Source organism: Monodelphis domestica, chromosome 5, assembly GCF_027887165.1.
Source record: "Monodelphis domestica isolate mMonDom1 chromosome 5, mMonDom1.pri, whole genome shotgun sequence".
In the NCBI taxonomy this organism is placed as follows: Eukaryota; Metazoa; Chordata; class Mammalia; order Didelphimorphia; family Didelphidae; genus Monodelphis; species Monodelphis domestica.
This window is the reverse complement of record NC_077231.1, coordinates 187649206-187663965: the sequence shown is the minus strand read 5'-3', so window position 1 is coordinate 187663965 and position 14760 is coordinate 187649206.

Here is a 14760-nt window from a genome sequence, read left to right as displayed (position 1 = left end):
GGCCTCCCTAAGCCTAAGGGAGAGTGAGTCAGTCTTTATCACTCACCACAAGACCATCTCCAAGCTGGGTTCTTCCACTCTGAATTGAAATCCTCTCCAAACTAAATTCAATTGTAACTGAATTCAATTGACCCTGAATTGTTCCTTTGCCTCCTTTTAAAGAGATTTTTCTCTTATGTTACCTCCCCTAAATTTTCATATCTACCAATCACAGTCGATGATTTTTTTCTAGGACTGCCCATTCTTAGTTTTCATCTTCTTTGGTTTTCACCTTCTCTGGTTAGATTAAATCTTCTGAGTACTTCACACCTCTTTGTTAAGCTTGCCTTTTGTAAGTTACTTGATCTTTTTAGGTACTAATTTAACGTTTGCAGGTACTTAACACCTTTTTGTATTAGATCTAAAAATAGACCTAGCTTAAGGTTCTAGCTTTACTATGAGGTCTGAGTTAGGAACTTTCATTGTTCAATCAGGAGTTTACAACTTTATCTTCCCCTAAGGAACTGTTTGAGTAGGGTGGAGTAATTTTAAAAGTTCTCAATACATTCCTGATTCTTAAGTATCTCCATTGTTACAATAGGGAACAGCTAGACCAAATATTCTAAGGTACAGTCTGAGTAGTTTTAAGATTCACAGCCCTGAGAACAGAACTCACCTTGAAGATAAAAGTAAAAGTCAAGAAAAAGGCTGGGAAAATTAGCAAACATTAAAAAAACAAAAATCAAAAAAAATGAAATATGGAACATTTTATGGAGAAAAAGAAGCACAAGGCACAGACTAAGAAGGGTATGGTGAAAACAAAGTAGGTACACACAAAACCTAAAATAAAATATGAATTTTTCTGAAGCCCTGGAGGAGCTCAAAAAGGATTTCAAAAATCAATTAAGTAAGGCAGAGGAAAAATAAAGAAGGGAAATGTCAGCAAAGCAAGAAGAAAATATTATGTTTAAAAAGTAAAATTGGCCAAATGGAAAAAGTAGTTTAAAAGTTCACTGAGGAAAATAATTCTGTAAAAATTAGAATTTGGCAACTAGAAGGTAATGACTATAGGAGACATCAAGAAACAATCAAACAAAATCAAATTAATGAAAAGGGAAAAGAAAATATAAAATATCCCTTTGGAAAAAAAAGCTGACCTGGGAGACATCTTGGAGATACAATTTAAGAATTTCCAGATTGTCTTTTGAAAGCCATGATTAAAAAACAAACATATATATATATCATATTGCAATAAATTATCAAAGAAAATTTATCTTATATTCTTAAATAGTAGGGTAAAAGTGGAAATAAAGGAATCCACATATCACCCCCTGAAATAAATCTCTAAATGACAAATCCCAGGAATAATCTAGCTAAATTCAAGAGCCTCAACCAAGGACAAAATACTACAAGCAGTCAGAAAGAAAAAAAATCAAATAAGATGAACCCATAGTTAGAATTTCAATGGACTCAGCACTCTTTAAATTAAAGTATTGGAAGGCTTGGAATATGATATTAAAGAAGAAAAATAACTAGCTTTACACCCCAGGATTGCCTACCCAGCAAAACTAAATATATTCTTTCAGAGAGGTCATTTAATAAAATGGAAGATTTCCAAGCAATCCTGACAAAAAGATCAGCTCCAAAGAGAAAAGTTGGTTTCCAAATACAAGATTCAAGAGAAAGAAAAAAGGCAAATAAGAAAGGTGAAATTAAAGATATTTAACAAAGTCAAGCTGCTTATATTTGTATATGGAAACACTATTTGTAACTATTAAGATTCTATTAGTATTAGAGGAATTAGAGTATATAAAGAAAAAGGATGTGGGAGTAAAGTAATTAGGATGATATTACTTTCCAAAAAAATAAAGAGATAATAAAGAGGATTACACTAAGAAAAAAAAGGAATGGAGAGATGGAATGGAATAAATTATTTCACATAAAGAAGTGAGAAAAACTCTTTTAGTGGGGGTATGAGAATTATGATGGGTAATGCTTAAACCTTACTCCCATCCTAATTAGCTCAGAGAGAGAAATAACTACCATAAACTCATTTGGGTATAGAATCCTACCTCACATTATAGAGAAATATGAAGGGAAATAAGACAAGGAGGGAGTAATAGAAGGTAGGGGAACATAGTGGTTGGTGATTAAAAGCAAAACACTTGTTTGAAAGGTGAGAGTGAAAAGTTAGAAAAAAGGCAGGATCAAAAGGGGAAAATAAGATGAAAGGGAAGAGGCAGTTGTGTTTAAGGGAGGTGAGGCTGGAGGATGTGATAGAATGATTTGTGTTGGGCCAGTATCAAGTTGTTAACTGTGAGTTGAAAGGCCAACAGAAACTAAAACCAGGACAGAGGCTGGTCTGAGATCAACATACAAACCACTCAATACTAAGGAAAGTATTTTAATTAAACATGGACAGGCTAAAAGGAGAATAGGGTAACCCTGATTCTAATTTTCTTTTAAGTGCCTAGGATCTAAATATCTAGTCACAGTGTTGGTCTACACTATACCTCACCACAATTATCTAAAATTCCCAGTCCCTGCTCTAGCTAATCCTCCTCTAAAATTCCCCTTCAGTAAGTACTGAAGGGAAATGGTAGGTGGCAAGATTAGAAGGGACAAAGGGAAGATTCCAAGTCCAGATGAACTTAGATCTCATTCATAACAGCTGCACTTGACAGGATGTTGTCAGACTAGATGTAGTTCAAGGAGCTTCTTCTTAGGAACCACAGGTCTTAACAGGAACAGATAGGAAAAGGCTATCCACCAGGTAGCTTGGCAGCAAAGCCTCTTAGATGCTTAGATGCTTGCAGTCAGCAAACCCCCTAAGAGGCTCTCTGTTACTGAATTTTTTTCATTCAATCCAATTTTCCCAAGATTCCAGAATACTTTCCTACTGGTTTCATGCCACTCTCCCTTGCAATCCTTCCTCTCATGGCATAACCTCTCTTACTTATAACAGTTAGAAATAAAAACTGTGAATGTGAAGCGGATGAAATCACCCAAAAAAGGAAAACAGATAGAAGAGTACATTAAAAACCAAAATCATATGATATAATGTTTATAAGAAACATATTTGAAGCCAGAAGATACAAAGTTAGAGTAAGGGGCTGGAGTAGAATTTATTGTACAACATATGGAATAAAAAAAAAGCAGGAGTTTTTTGTCTGAGTGATCTCAAACAAAACTAAAGCAAAATTAGGTCTAATTAAGAGATAAGAAAGGACATACCCTCCACATTTTTAAGGAGAAATTAAATGAGTTAAAGAACAAAAACTATATTAGTGGGGACTTCAAGTTCCCATTTTCTTTTTATTTTCTTTTATTTTCTTTTAAAATAATTAATTAATTAAGAATATTTTCCCATGGCTTCATGATTTGTATTTTTTCTTTTTAAAATTTAATTAATTAATTAATTTACTCTATTTTTCTATGGTTACATGATTCATGTTCTTTCCTTACCCTCCTTCCTCCTCCCTTGCAGAGCTAATAAGCATTTCCACTGGATATACATGCATCATTGTTCAAACCTATTACAATATTTTAATATTTTCAAAAGAGTGATCATTTAAAGTCAAAATCCCTGGTCATACACCCATCAAACCATGTAATCAATCATATGTTTTTATTCTGCATTTCTATTCCCATAGTCCTTCCTCTGGATGTGGATATTGTTCTTTCTCATAAGTTCCTCTGGATTGTCCTGGGTCATTACTGCTAATAGAAAAAAATCTATTACATTCGATTGTGCCACAGTGTATCAGTCTTGTGCACAGTGTTCTCCTGGTTCTTCTCCTTTCACTCTGCATCAATTCTGGACGTCTTTCCAATTCACATGAAACTCCTCCAGTTCATCATTCCTTTCAGCACAATAGTATTCCATCACCATCAGATACCACAATTTGTTCAGCCATTCCCCAACTGATGGACACTCCCTTATTTTCTAATATTTTGCCACTACAAAGAATAAGGTTATATATATTTTTATACTCAAATTCCCACTTTCTGTTCTGGATAAATTGAACCAAAAAAATAAATAAGAAGGAAGTGAATGAAATTTTAGAAAAGTTAGAACTAATAGATCTTTGGAGAAAATTGAATGGAAATAGAAAGGAATATACCTTCTTGTCATCAGTATATGGGACATGCACAAAAATTGAACATGTCCTAGGGCATAAAAATGTCATAACCAAATGCATAAAAGCAGAAATAATAAATGCATCTATGAAAATCATAATGCAATGAAAATTATATTCAATAAGGGGTCCAAGGAAACACAAATTAAAATTAATTAGAAACAATAAACTGTTTCTAAAAAACTCATTACTTAAAAAACAAATTAAAGAAACAATAAATAATTCCAGTAAGGTGAAAGATAATGAGGAAACAACATGTCAAAATTGTGGAATACAGCCAAAGCAGTGCATAGGGGAAATTCTATATCTCTGGGTGTTTACAACAATGAAATGGAAAAAAAGCAGACCAGTGAATTGTGCATGTGAATAAAGACATTAGAAAAGAACACATTAAAAATAATCAATTAAAGACTAAATTGGAGATCCCAAAAGTCAAAGGAAGTGCTAATAAAATTAAAAGAGAAATATAGTACTAATAAATATGATTAGGAATTGATTTTATAAAAATAAATAGAACATTTGATAATTTGATTAAAAGTAAAATAAATTTAAATAATGAATATCAAAAATGAAAAGGATAAATTCACCACCAATGAAGAGGAAATTAAAGCAATCATAAGGAGCTATTTTGTCCAAGTATATTTCAATAAATACAACAATCTAAGTGAAATTGATGAGTGTTTACAAAAATGTAAATTGTACAGAATAACAAAAAAGGAAATAGAATACTTAAATAACCTCATCTCAGAAAAAGAAATTGAACAACAATGAATTAAGAAAAAAATCCCCAGGGCCAGATGGATTCAGAAGTGAATTCTATCAAGTATTTGTAGAACAAGTAATCCCAATACCATATAAATTATTTGGGAAAATAGACAGAGAAAGGATCCTACTAAATTGTTTTTATGAAACAAATGTGGCACAATTGCCTTGGCCAGGAAGTAGAAAAACAGAAAAACAAAATTATAGGCCAACTTCACTAATGAATATAGATGAAAGAATTTTCAATAAAATACTAGCAAGGAGACTATAGCAATATATCATAAAGATCATTCATCTTGACCAAGTGGGATTTATACTAGGAATGCAGGGATGGTTAATATTAAAAAAAACTATCAAAATAATTGAATATATCAGTAACCAATCTAACAGAGATCACACAATTTATTTCAATAGATGCAGGAAAAATATTTAATAAAATTTACCACCCATTCCTATTATCAATAAAGTTTACCAGCAAGAAAGAGAAAAATAAATTCTATTTAAAATAATGTTATAGAATATAAAATATATGGGAATCTATTTGGAAAGACAAACACAGGAATTATATGAACATAATTACAAAACAATTTTCACACAAAGTCAGATCTAAACAATTGGAAACAAATCATTTAAAAAACTAGTTGAAATAATTAGTAAGTATGGCAAATTTGCTGAAAAGAAAATAAACCCACATAAATCATCAGCTTTTTCTATGTTATCTATAAGCAGTAATCATCAGAATTGTCAGGTAGTGGCTAAGGAATAGAATGGTAGATGAATGAAACAGATTAGATACACAACATAAAGCTATACATGATCTTAGCAATCTAATATTTGATCGACCTGAAGATCACAGCTTTTGGGACAAGGATTTACTACTTGACAAATATTGCTGGGAACACTGGAAAGCAGTATGGAAGAAAATAGGTATAGACCAATAACTTTCACCATATACCAAGATAAGATTAAAATAGCTATATGATTTAGATATAAAGTAATACTAAGAGTAATTGGGGGAACATAGAATAGTTTACTTGGCATATCTATGGATAAAGGAAGAATTTTATGATCAAATAAGAGATAGAGAGCATTATAAGATGTAAAATGAATGATTTTGAGTATATTTAATTAAAAAATCTTCTGTACAAACAAATTTATTAGAATATGTGTTATTTCCCAGTTGCCAAATGGTCAGAGGATATGAATAAGCAATTTTCACATGAAGAAATCAAAACTACCAATAATCATATGAAAAATATTCCCAAGGAATCTTCTTTAAAGAAATCCAAATTAAAACCACTCTGAGATACCACTTCATACTTATTAAATGGGCCAATATGACAGTAAAGGAAATATTAAAGTGGATCAGATGTGGCAAAATTTGGACACTAATGCATTGTTGTAGGAGTTGTGAAGTGATCCAGCCATTCTGGAGGGCAATTTGAAACTATACCCAAAGGAGTATAAAATTGTGCATACCCTTTAATTCAGTAATAACACAAAAATCTTTATAGCAGCTCTTTTTTTTTGTGGTAAAGAATTGATAAATATGGGGATATTCATTATGTGGGGAATGAGTGAACAAATTGTGGTATGTGATAGTGATGGAATACTATTGTAGTATAAGAAATGAAAAGCAGGATGATTTTTTTGTAAAAAGCTGGAAAGATCTCCATGAACTGATACAGAGTGAAATAAGAAAAAAATTTGAAAACATTGTACAGAGTAACATTAATATTTTACTATGATCAACTGTGAAATACAGCTATTCTCAGTGATACAATGATCTGTGACAGTTCTGAAGAACTTATAAAGCATTCTAACCATGTCCAGAGAAATAACTGTTGAAATCAGATGTACATCAAAGCATTGTATCTTTCATATTAGTTTATTTATAGCTTTATGGAGGTATTTGGGTTCAATTTATATATTCTCTTACAATGATGAACAATATGGAAGGATACTTTCGTGATAATACATATATAATGCAGTTGTAATTGTTACCATTTCTTTAAGGGAGAAAGGAAGGAAATGAGGAAAATAATTTTGATCTCATAATTGTAATTTATAATTATAAAAATGATGAAAACAGATATTACACATGTAATTAGAAAAATAAAATAACTTTGAATAATAAAAAGGGTTCTTTATTTTTGTCTTATTGTTATTTCAGCCAAATTTACCTACATCACATCTTAATGACTTGAATTGGACAAATATTTTACTATCATAATGTAAGGGGGAAGAGGGGGTTAATTATAAAGAAAAATGTTGGAATGGACTATTTTAAGAATAGTGTCACCAAGAATTTAATTTATTACAGAGATTTATTTACAATTTATTTACAAAATATAGAAAGAGTGAAGTAAGAATATCAGAGAGAGGATAGGGTAATATATCTAGCATAAGCACTAAGTAATTTACTCCAGGCCCCTGGCTCAACCTGGGAAGGTAGAGTTAGTCCTTAGCCAGAAAGGTCTCAGCAAAGCCAAGGTCCTGGGGAAGTCTCTCTCAAGAGGTAGGTCTCTCCTGAGGCTAGTCTCTTCAGAAATTCCAGGAAAGGAGCCAGCCTTTTCACTTACCACATGTCAGTCCAAAGAAAGAAATTTAAGAACAGCCTCACCAGGAACTGGGTCTCAGGTCCAGTCAGCAGATTCTTCTTCAGTCTCAACTCTAAAGAATGAAAAACTCAGTCTCACAGGAAGTTGCAATTCCTTTTAAAGACACTTTATTTTGCATAACTTCTTTTTATGTATATGCATAACTGCACTTTTTATGTGGACACATCATAGTCTTGCTTAGGATTGCCCAAGAGGCAGTCAGTTGATCCTGATTTGTCACCCACTATTGCACAGGTGGGTCACAGATCTCCCCACTTACTGAAAAAGTCAGATGTTTACACTTTTGGTGATTAAATCTAAAAATGGGCAGGGGTTACAATTAAATCTTCACAATCAGGGGAGAGTTAATTAAATTCATTTTCACAATCAGGGGACAGTTAAATTTAATCTTTACAACAATCTTACAAATTTTAAAATTCTTTTGGCTACAAAATTATTTTTAGTTTAGAAATGTTTAAATTTTCAGTTTCTCTGATTCTAAAGGGGAAGGAGAGGGTCAGGAATTAAGATACCCAGGTTGTTTCTTTAAAAAGTCAGCCAACTGTCTTTGAATCTTGGGTTAGAAAATATCCTCTAAAGGCCATCTAAGGTATTATCACTGAAATATTTATTTAAATCACTTCTGTGTGATCATCATTCTACTAGATGTTGTTCGGAATCTAATCAAAGTATGGGCACTCACAGACTCAACAAAACTAATACCAAATGAAAAAAGCAGTGAACAAGAGAAGGCATATTATAATACATACTCAGTTGTGTTACAGCTTTTTGGGGACATTGGGCAAATCAACTAATATTTCAGAACTTCAGTTTAGAGGATCTGGACTTCATAATATTTGATGTCCCTTTCAGCACAAAACTTATAATTGGCCATAGGCATATTTAGCAATAGCCAAATCGTTAACAGTATAAAAGAAATCATAATTTCTTTTCTGTACAAATTAAATTCGGTTGGGGAGAAATAAAAATAGCTCAGATAAAAGCAAGAAAATTTATGGATAGATATAAATATGTCTTAGAAAGAAAGAATAAAGGAGTTAATTTTGCTTTGCCTCAACAGGTGACAGCTATCTTCAAAAAAATAAAATAAAATGCTAGCATACAGAGAAATTCTTCATTTCTTCAGGTTGTTCAATAAGTATGGAAATACTTAAATTTTAGGTAAGATGATCCTGATAAAATAAGGATGTGAAAGGTCAAGGATTCCTGGAACAGTCTGGCAAAGTTGGAGATAGAGAGCCTAAGTTCACTTAATCAGTATTCCCATACTGGTGATTTGGGTCTTTGATTAGTCCTTCCTAAATATGCCACATAAGCTCCCATGAAATGAGGTCCTATATCTGTGGGTATTTTAATTGCCCTAATATGCTATATCCATTGATGGCACTGTATAAAGTGTCTTTTAATTGACCCTCATTTTATTAGTTTAAATGAATCCCCTTAATTCATACACAGCAGAAATAAAGAGGGGGATACTGAAGCATAAGAAAAGAGAGGAGAGAACAGGAAAAGTGGGAGAATTTACATTTAACAAGAACTTGCAGTAATAATTTTTTTCCTCCCTGTGGGATTCATTGTGAGTTTTATTGCATACTTTTCATCTTATCTTCCCAAATATGGTTACTATGCAGAGCTGCTTAGTTCACAAAGGAATACTCTCCTGCAGAGCTTCTCTCTGCATTCTAAAATTAATTTAAGTGAAACTTGGTATCTAAATCTGTACCAGTCATAAAAGTATCCTTTTGCTGTCTTTCCAATGTTTTCAGAAAAGATTTAGCTAGTGGAATTTCAACTGTTGCAACCTAAAAAAATCCCTGGAGATGATATTTACACACAATGAGAGCATCGTAACTACCTCTTATATTTTTTCTTAAATTAGCCACTTTTCAAAGAAAATTAATGCATTTTCATAATTAGGTATTTACTGGTGCTCTATGGTTGACTCAAAGACCTCATGTAATGAAAACTACATGGAAAAAATATGGCTTCTGTTAGGGTCAGCCCTATGGGAAATTCTGAAGTAGGTCATGTTCAAATGTGGTAGCTCTGATTTCTTTTTTCTTTCCTCCCTCCCCCCCCATCAAAAACTCCCTCAAGGAAAATTTAATGTGAATGAAGTTAACTGAGTTACTTCTCCAAAGGGATGTTTATATCTTAAGCCTTAAGTCTAATTGTGATAAGAGGCTTTGTCCTCTGTTTGGAAAATTTCAGTTATCAGCAAGCTGGCAATTGAAGCTACTTGGAGTACTTTTTGTGAAGCTACTGGAGTACTTTCCTAGCTACAAAAATCAGATTATAAAGTAGTTGTCTAGTTTGTGTTTGGACAGTTGCAATCTAGAATACAAAGAATTTCCTCTTTATATACTATTACGAGATGTGAATAGAACTCAATTTTCCTTATGCTTTTATCTAAAAAAATCTATTCAATCAATTAACATTTAGGGTTTAAACAATGAAGTGGAACACTTGGTTAAAGGTTTGTTCCTTTTTTTGTTTGTTTTGTATTGTTCCCTATTTGTTTTATTTATTTATTTTTTCATTCCCAAATTTCCTACGTGTTGATCAGTGGCAAGGATTGTAGCATCAATTTGCTTTTTATCTAGCACAATACTAGAGATGTGAAAAGTTCATTTGATGTAGTAATTTCTTTTCATACTGAAAAACAGAATTATTTTGAGGCTCAAACTAGATAATCAATGTAAAATATTTTGCAAACAAAGCATAATATGAATTTCAGTTATTATTATTATTATTATTAGCAGCAGCAGCAGCAGCAGCAGTAGTAGTAGTAGTAGTTGTAGTTGTAGTTGTAGCAGTAGTAGTAGTAGTAGTAGTAGTAGTAGTAGTAGTAGTAGTAGTAGTAGTAGTTGTAGTAGTAGTAGTAGTAGTAGTAGTTGTAGTAGTAGTAGTAGTTGTAGTAGTAGTAGTAGTAGTAGTAGTAGTAGTAGTAGTAGTAGTAGTAGTAGTAGTAGTAGTAGTAGTTGTTGTTGTTGTCATTGTAGTTGTAATAGTAGTAGTAGTAGTGGTAGTAGTAGACAACAGACAATCACATGGCCTTTGATCAGGTTATGAGTTTATTCCCTAAGTCTTGAAATACACTCTTATTAAGGTCAAGCAATGTTTAAAGATAAGTACAGAGATGTTCTGGTGTTTTTATAAGCAGGCTCTACCTGACCCCCTCAAAAATGTATGCATACATAGTTAAATTTAATCTGAATTTTTAACACTTTCTTAAATCCATACAATCAATAGAACAATTAGTCAAGCTCTAATTTTTAGGGATTGCCAATTTCTGAAGTATAAATGATCACTTTGAAAATTTGACATTAATTTCCCAAAGGTTAGAGCTGGGTCCACCAAACCGGAGTTTAAGTACTTCTATAAACTCAGCATCATTTGTTGTTGCCCTTTGAAAGTGTGGCAGAAATTAAACCACAAAAGCACCAAATTATTTATTAATGATTATAAAATTCAATTAGACATTTATGTACTTAACCATTTGAATGAAAAATGAGAAACCTGTTCACCTACTAGGTATTTTTCTACGTGTGCCAAATATCTGTATATTTAGAAACCTACCAACAAATGAGAGTCTTAGAGTATTTTTTGAACATCCAAGTAATTTTTATTGAGATATTTTAGCATGGAAGAAACACATCCTTTATTTGAAATGGTTGATTTTTTATGTTTATATAAAACTGTATATGAAGCACTAAAATTGCATACAGCAGAGCATACCCCCATCAAACACAGAAGGCATCAGAAACAAACAGGAACACTTTGCTACTGTGTTTAATATAGCCTTTAAATCTCTTTTATTGATCAAGCAATGATTTTATTGGAAGTACAACTTGGGCATCTAAGTGAAACAGTGGATAAAACACAAACCAGTCAGCCAGAAGTCCTAATTCATCATCTTCACTTTATAGTTGAGGAAACCAAGGAAGGCAGAGTTGAAGAGACTTGTCCAGTCATATACAACTAGGAAATGAGGTCGTATTTGAACTCAGGTTTTCCTGAGTGCAGGCCCAACTATCTAACCATTGCTCTACTCCTCCCCCCAGTTACCTATGAAAGTAAAAGATATATAAAAAATAATTATAAGATAGGAAGTACAAATGTGTTGGTTAGGTGGCAAGGCTGCCATTGGAGAGAGTTCTATAGTATCACCATGATGTCAGAAAAAAAAGAAATCTTCCATCACAATCTACCATCCAATAACCACCATGGTGAATTTATGGTAGGAAACAGAAAAGTCATATGGAATAAAGCATGAATGGGCTGGGACCTGCCTCCCACGAGATAGTTTCCAAAGGGCTAAGATCACAAATTCATTTCAAATTTTACTTGTGCACATTTTTTAACCTACTAATAAGGGTATATACTCTTTCCCCTTAGAGAATCTTTGCTCATCCAAAATAAGGACAATTATATATTCTCTCTCTATTCCCAAGTCCTAGAATAATGCCACAGAAAGTAGGGACTTAGTGAATATTTTTTGACTGACTTATTAGTGTAGAGATAGATACATTTGTGCTACAACACTGCAACATTTATAGCCAACATATATGAGAAGATAAATTATATTTTCTCGATAGTCTGAAAAAATAAAATAAAATAAACATTACAAGAACTTTGTTAATCAGTGAGAAATTCTGGTAATTTTCCAAAGTATATCTAGATATTTTTACTTACCTAAATATATATAATTGCACAGTAGTTGCACTTGTACAACTTGTTCTTGTACCTCTGAAATCTATGACATCATTATGTGCCTAGCATAATAAAGGTAGAACTTCTATTGATCTAGAAATGCAAGATAAAACTCAACATATATAATGAATTGTGTTCATTATTAATAACCACTTTAAATATGATAAATGTTAACACTCTCACTAATCATTATTCAGAGACCATATTGTTAATTTGCCAAATAGTTGATGGCATAGAAAATTACAGCTAATGTAAACAGTGCACAAATTAATTCTAAATTAGGATGACAAAATACTTTCTGTTTTGGAATAGGTCTACTTTTTCAACAACTGAACAGGCTCAATCTTCTATGCGAGATTGCCTTAATTACCACTATCCTTCCCCTATCCCAGTCCATCTATCTCCATAATAATCATGTCAAATTAACCTTGATAGTGGGCACCAACACCTTCAAAAACATCAAAGTACTAAACATTAATGGTGTCTTTATTCTCAGCAGCCTTTACAGGCCTTTTAAAAATTGTTATAAATTAATAAGAGGTTATAGGGCGTTTGAGCTGTAATCTGTGTTTGTACATTTGTACATCTATTTTTGAACATATATTTCTCTGAGTTCACACAGCCTTATTGTAGATAATTAGTGATTATTACTGAACCAATTCTGGTAAGAGTCGAGGAAGGTTATTTTTATCCAATATGCTTCTTGGGTTGAGACAGTAGAACTAAACTCTAGATTAAGCTACAATTATTCATTATGCTGGCAAAGAAGATTCATCACCAGTATATCAAGCATTGCCCATTTCCTTTTTTGTATCTGCATTTTTAGTGTGTTACATTAATATTTGTTTTCCCCGTTTTTGATGTCTTTCAACACAGTAATAAATCACACCGGTATTAAGCATATTTTGCATGGAAACCCCAGGCAATGTTATAAGCTACTGGCAAATCTTTCCTTCCATTAAAATTGTTCTTCCTATTTAGCTATCAGATCCACAACGAGTCAAACATGGGCAATTGCTAGTATTAATCATGACCAGAAATGCTAAGACAGCCTGTAAGGAAGCCATTTTTTACTTATTGGTTTTTTTATCCAAGCTGTATTGGCAAAGTCATTTCAAAAGTTTAATAGATGGCACTGGCTTGTAAAATGAACTGGTCAAGGTAGGTCAGTTACTATAGCATTCACATAAATGGAACTAGACAAGAGCAATGAGTCAAATACTTAAGTAATAATAAACAACATCCCCTCCTTATATAAAAAAAAAAAAAACTACTTATGTGTTTAGTGTGGTGCTTATGGCACTTTTTAATTTATTTTCTCTGCACAGAATTTCTAATATTAAAATATTTATAAGAGGATTTTAATTAATACATATTTCTCTTCCATTTTCCCTTTGTTGATTCACAGAACGTTCAATTGTGTCTAGTCAAGGTCATAATAGGAATCAAATAAAACCTTTTATTGCATAGAATATAAAAAAGTGGTTTCTGCCACTGATGCCAATAGACAATACAAGGAAACATTCAAATTAAAATTTGTAAGTAATCACCGTAGATTTGCAAAACCCAAATGGAAAGAAAAGGGTAAATATGATTTCAAGATATTTTGCCAAATTTGAGGTCCTTTAGTTTAGAAGTATATTTTGTTTACATTTAAATTCTGCAAATTATTTAAATGAATTCTTGGGAAGGATGGGAGAAGATAAATTCTATGTATTCAATAGTGTGCTGCTCCTTAAAACTAAAACTATACAAACTTGGGTGAAGAAACCACGATAATGCCAATATTTGAATCATTACATATATATTATGCTAAATAAGAAATAAATCTGTAATATTTTAACAAATAGGGTTTTACTTGGTTTTTAAAAAAGATATATAATTTTAACATGGCAAGATGATATTCCAAGGCAGAAGATACTTTAACACAAGCTGGATAGGCGCCGCCAACAAGGCTTTTAAAGTTAAATAAATCTACGTGAATTCACTGTTATTTAACAGGTCCCTTTTTTCAGTAAGACCCCTGAGATAAGAGCACTGGCAAGGATCTGAGGATCGTGGTTAAAGGGGGACATGGGGAGGGTCAAACCTGAAAACTCTTGGCACTTGCAGACTGTGTGAGTAATGTTAATAAAAATTATGGCTGCAACAATGATGAGTCTCTGGTGTAATGCATACTGTCAGGAGCAGCCTCTGCCGTGACCTTTGATAATTTGATTCTGCCAGTGGACTCTTGAGAAAGCTGCTGAGGCAAGCATTAGACCTGCAGAAATGGTAACCCATTTCTCATGTCCCAAACAAGATTTCAGCCTTGAGTTGACAGTTTGAAAAGTATAATATCCCAAAGGATGAAGAAGGGAAGAGGAAGACCAACATTTTCCTAAATGGAACATGTGAGCACATGTTTGCATCCCAAGGGGAGCCAAGTAGATGTGATGCCCTTTAACCAGTCCCTTGTTCTACAAATATAATGTCATCTTCCTCTTTTATTCTACAAAAGGAAATTTTCTTCTCAAAACTAAATGAATGAACAAAGTGAATGGAAA